Source organism: Rhinichthys klamathensis, unplaced genomic scaffold (assembly GCF_029890125.1).
Source record: "Rhinichthys klamathensis goyatoka isolate OS25496 unplaced genomic scaffold, OSU_Roscu_1.1 h1tg000329l_1, whole genome shotgun sequence".
Taxonomy (NCBI): domain Eukaryota; kingdom Metazoa; phylum Chordata; class Actinopteri; order Cypriniformes; family Leuciscidae; genus Rhinichthys; species Rhinichthys klamathensis.
In genome coordinates this window covers 2744179-2750178 of record NW_026606844.1, presented here as the reverse complement: position 1 = coordinate 2750178, position 6000 = coordinate 2744179, and positions in this window count along the sequence as shown.

The following is a 6000-nucleotide window of genomic DNA, read 5'->3' as shown; positions in this document are numbered from 1 at the left end:
TAACCGAGTACACGTCAAATGAACCGGAGCGCAGCGGAAACGGCAGCAAAAACAAGCAGCATGTCGGCTGGATTAAACCCGTCAGATGGAACACAGATGCAAGCCTGGACACAAAAGCCTGATCACCAGCCACAAGTTTCAACAAGAGGACTTCTTACCACCTCGTCATCTCGCAGGATGGCACAATCATTAACGCGCTAGAGCTTTTCACGTACAAACAAGCACAGCAACATAGTCACCATGCGGTGGCAAAGTCTCAAAGTGAGGATGGGGGCCAGAGAGTAGCTACCAGCGAACAAAGGCGGCGAACCTGAGCAGGTAAACGGAGAGCCGAGGGCGGTAAGGTCATCAGCAGGTAGCAAACTCCCTGATAAAAGAAGGAAAAGTTCATTTTTCAGCACTGTCCTTTGCCGCCCCCCGACCTGAGGCGCTTCTGACAGCGTTTATTAGCCTTGAAAGAAAAATGATGAGAAGGGCAAAAGGGTCGGCCAAAGGAGGGGGATCTGAAATACCTCATTTCACTCCGCTCTTGAGTCCAACTAGGATTTATCTACCAGGACCTTAGACCAAATGAGCCAATAAGAGAACTAGACAGTGGGGTGGGGCAGATGGAGGGTAAAAGAGAGAGACATAGAGAGAAGAAAAGATTAGTCAGGGATTGAGAAGCGTGCATAATTCATATGGTCATTATTAGAGATGATTTTTGCACATCTTAAGAGAGATCAGAGTCATAATCTAAAACGGGCCCTGATGGAGACCTTACGAGGCAAGTATCAGAGGAGCACTCTGGAGATTCGAGACTAGGCCTCTTCTGTCGGAGCACGTCCCAATGACATTCCGCTCCTTCCCATAAGCCTCCACCGCCGCGCTGCTTCCTCCCCAAGGGGGGGGCGTTAAGGCCTCCACATCCAAGCAGCAGCAACAGAGCAGGCGATTTTCCTAAAATAATAATTAACTGGGCAATTTAGCGAAGGGAAGAGAAAAAAAAAAACTCCCAGCCCCCACGCTCAATTATTCCTGGTCTCTTTGCACTTTTCCCCCATTCAGTCCCAGAATAGCATGGCATCCATATTTCAAGGTGGCAAAGCAGTGGAAATGATTACGTCAGAGTCCAGCAGGTCTATTTTCTCAGCTCCCGCTGCCTACGACAAGCCCACAAAGAACTTGGCAGCTGGCTTTGAAAAGCACAGCCTTCATCAATAGACGTGTTCAACGGCTTTGAGGACTTTGATTAGATTTGGGTTAATATGACACCCGATTCGTATTAAGCCCATGGGCTCACATTAGACATTATGCGTGTAGCATTTCTGAGCAAACACAATGATGCCTTTCATTTATCCGAATCAACATTTCCTGCTGTAGGTAATGGATAAACCCATAAGAATTCTCAAGTTGACTTCGCTGCCCCTGGAAATGATCTATCTAAGAAACATCTGATATGTTGTTACCCTTGGCAATCATATCGTAAACAGGAGGGTAAATAACACCCTCTCTGGCACAAGGAATTCTCGACACTGTTCTCTGATAGAGACACTAACGCCTAAAATAACTTAGTTTCCCCTTCCCGCAGTCATCATTATTGGAGCCACTGCAGAGCCGGGAATGTACACCATTATGCACTGACAGCCTTTACACTCGCTAAAGGAGAGGCAACAGCACAACAAACACCAATATGTCCTATCTGCTCGACACAGATGTCAAAGACAGAGGTGCAATAAAGACACAATGTACAAAATCCTTCTGGTTGGAAATAATGCATGCATTAAGCACTGTATCTACACATGCAAAAATAAATGTGTTTATATTTAAGGACGCACAATATAACTGCACTAGGGTTGGGCGATGTCTACCAATTTGGCATCAGACGATGTCTACAGTGAAACATCGCGATGGACGATGATATCGGGAGCGGGAGGGGGAGGGGGGGTATTTTCGTAATATTCTCATTTTCCACTAGATATTTGCCTCTATATCTCATCAGCAATTTCGATGTCGGCAGCTCTGCAGCAGCTGAGCACTAAGGAGCGAATGTACAGTGACGTGACATCACTGCCAGATTCAAACTGCGTGCTTTCGCGCTATGGCTGGCGCGCTGAGCCAAAGACGGACGCGCTCAGCGCTTGTCATAGGCTATATCATAACTGTTCAGTGTTAAACACATAATGTTTATTTTAGGTTTCAGACATTTAAATACATATAATCTATAGCAAAATAATACATTTATAGTTTGTAAAATACACAATGGTGTCTATGGAAGCAGCAATAACAACCCATTGATTCAAATATATTTGACGACGGTGTTTATGCATATCAGAGAGACACAGTGTAGCATTAAATAACTATAATGTCAACTCAAGTTTTCTCCCAGTTCACCGGCCACTTACTTTCATGTTTTTCGGGAGAAACTGGTGAATTCACACGCTGTAATAAATCCAACAGACAGAAATCTCTGAACTGCGGCCCAAACACGGCGCCCATCTCACGTTACAGATCAAGATAATTTATAAAGTTTTTTTAAACGACAAAAACTCACTTACACATATTTGAGAATCGGAATAGAAGATAGTTCATGACATGGTAAGCAAGTTTGTTAATATTTAGAAATAAAGGCGCTAAATCTGTCATACAGCGCTATTTTGGCTGTGGTGAATCACGTGCCAAGCAGGACGCGTCACCATGGAAATGGGACACACGATGTTTAGCCGATGCCGTCTAAACATCGTGATGTCTGTCAGCCATCACGATGGACGATGATATCGGCACAACCCTAAACTGCACCACATCAATTGATTCACCACATGGTTGACATTAGACACTTAATCAGAAGATACAGAATATTTCTTTGTGCATGCTCATGAGTCATTTCCACTATTTCTTACATTTAGATTAAGTGAGCGTTAGATGATGGCATAAGGTAAAGTTAATATTTTAAAACATTAACAATTGAAAAACACTGGTTATGTAAAATTTAACAAATCTTTAAAAGAGTATCGATGTTTTTTATACTGCACTTTATAAATTTGTAATGCCTAAATTCACTTGTAGCATTTAAAATGACAAATTTTAATGTGTGTGTGTGTGTGTGTGTGTGTGTGTGTGTGTGTGTGTGTGTGTGTGTGTGTGTGTGTGTGTGTGTGTGTGTGTGTGTGTGTGTGTGTGTGTGTGTGTGTGTGTGTGTGTGTCTTGGGCAAAAAGAAAAAAAAAATGGGCCAAAAATGGTACAATATTTAGTGGTCTTTTAATGGTATTAACCATTTTAATCACAAATCACGGATCAGTAAATTAGCAAGATTTGCACAAATACTGTAGATAAAGTAACTTAGCTATAACTTAGTAGTCTTTGAAATTTGGGCAGGAGCATTGTCTTGCTGATCATCTGATCATTCCTCTTTAGATAACAACTTTTCACTTGTGGGAAGCAAGGCATTCTGCAATATTCTCCTGTACTTCAAAGCATTAAATGACTTTTCACAGTGAAATATACCAATACCAGCAGCTAAAAAGACTTCCCACACACCACTACCTCTTCCTCCATGCTTCACTGTGGTAGAGATGCATTTATTATTAGGTGTTCAAGCACGAAGTGCTGAAAACCTATTGTAATTGTAAGGATTTTTATTATTATTATTATTATTTTCCCCTAAAACGCATCGTGCAGCCCAAACCGTAAGTGCTGGAGCTCTGAAACTTTGCCAGTAGGTAGTACAAAAATCGAGGAGAGGTTATCAAATTATGAGCCCGATTGGCCCATAGGTGGCGCTATAGCGCAAAAAACAAAAAAATGGCACTATTTTCCTTAAATCTCAATAACCCTTTGTCCCAGCCTCAAGTGTCTTATATCATTGGAATCCTTGGCTCAAGCCGAACAAAAAAGGCCTCAAGGATTTCATTTCCGGTATGCAAATTTTTTCGCTATTTCCGGTTTTGTCCAAAACCTACTTTTGCGAACTAGTCCTAGGTTTTTTGCCCGATCAGAACCAAACCAGTGCAGAAATGTTCTCTGGAGTCTGAATATCAATAATTATTGAAAAAAAGTTGAAATTTCGATTCACTGTCACTAAGGGGCGTCAAAACGTTCGCAGGAGGCGGAGCCTATTTTACTAAAATGGCTATAACTCGTGAACGAAATGAGATATTTTTACCAAACTCGGTACAGCTATGTATGAGCTCAATTTGAGGTCACAGTAAAAAAATCGCGACGATCGAACACTAGGTGGCGCTATAACATTAAAAAAACATAAAAGGGGGTGTGGCCACCTGACCGTTAGTCCGATTGACTCGAAATTTGGTATGCAGTGTCTTGGTCCAAGGTACCATGTATGTATAAAAGGATATTGGCGTATCTCAAAAAACATGGCCGCCATCGGCCAATGAAGTTTGAGCACCTGTGAGACGAGGTTAACGGAGGCCAATCGGAACGAAACTCAATGGGCATGTTCGACTCATGGGCCAAGAGGTCTGTAAGAGTTTTGAAAGAAATCGGCCACTAGTTGGCGCTAACGAGTTTTACGGCTCTGTAATCACGTGGTGTTGCACACATCCCCACAAAATGCATATCATTTGATAGATCTCCTCATGATGAACAACTTTGCCTCTAGAACCATTGCTGTCAATCAAACCGTTCATTAAATATTCACGAATATGTTAAAAACCTACTTTTGCGAACTAGTCCCTGGTTTTTCGCCCGATTGGAACCAGACCAGTCTAGGACAATTCTCTGGACTCTCTAGATCAATAATTATTGAAAAAAAGTTGAACTTTGCCATTTGGTTCATTATAACAGGATCATTTATAAAAAGGGGCGTGTCGAAACACACTCAAAAGCCTATAAATCATAAATAAAAACTCAGAACTTCACAAAAATTGATGAGCATATGTGTCATACCATGGTGAAGAAGCATGCAAAGTTTCATGGAGATCGGACAATAGGTGGCGCTATAACTGTTGAAAAGCTTTAAAACCATACATTTCCTATGGTAAATTGCCTGTATTGGCTGTAAATGGTCTTTTCCATCTATGATCGTATAATTTTCATATCTTAATGTTTAAAACCAGTGCAGTACAATTATCTGGACTCTCTAGATCAATAATTATCAGAAAAGGTATAATTACTTCATTTGGATGGCTATAATAGAGTGTAAATCGGATGGCTATAACAGCTATAACAGCTTGGATGGCTATAACAGCCAAAAAGTGGTATTTTACTGCCCCCTGCTGTCATTTCATCATACTACTCTCTAATATTTTTATATATAATTGATATTTAGACTTTATTAAATCATTATTTTAACATTTACAATCACATTTTGTCAAAATTCATCTATTGCTCTGTACTCTCTAGAACAATAATTATAGGAAAATGTATAACTTCTTCATTTGGATGACTATAATAGGGTCACTTCAATATGTAGCCTTGAGCGAAAGCCAATATCTTTTCAATAAATGCTCATAGCTTCTTAAAAAAAGGTCAAGAACAGCTATAACAGCTTGAAAAAGGCTAACAGCCAATAAGTGGTATTTTACTGCCCCCTGCTGTTTAAAAAAAGTCATTTTGTCACACTACTCAACTATAATTAATATTTAGACTTTATAAATTCACTATTTTAACATTTACAATAACATTTAGTCAAAAATCATCTATTGAAGTGACAATTGAGTCACATTGGATCCTGAAGTTCCAAATGTCTCTATCTACATCAGAATGAGCGTGTGTAGATTAAATTATGTGAAAAACATGGCCTATTGTATAAGTAGGCTGTAATAGCACTGTTGTCCACTAGATGGAGCAGCAGCATTAGACATTTTTAATCTTTTTTTATCAGCTTTCAGCATTGGCTAACAAACAAATGCTTAAAGCATTTTCTATAATTAGTTTTATATTATTACATTGCAAAGAAATATGTGAAATGCTCATATACCATTAAAACTGATTTTCACAATAACATATCCCAAAAATGTGTGTGTGTGTGTGTGTGTGTGTGTAAGCATGCATTATGGAGT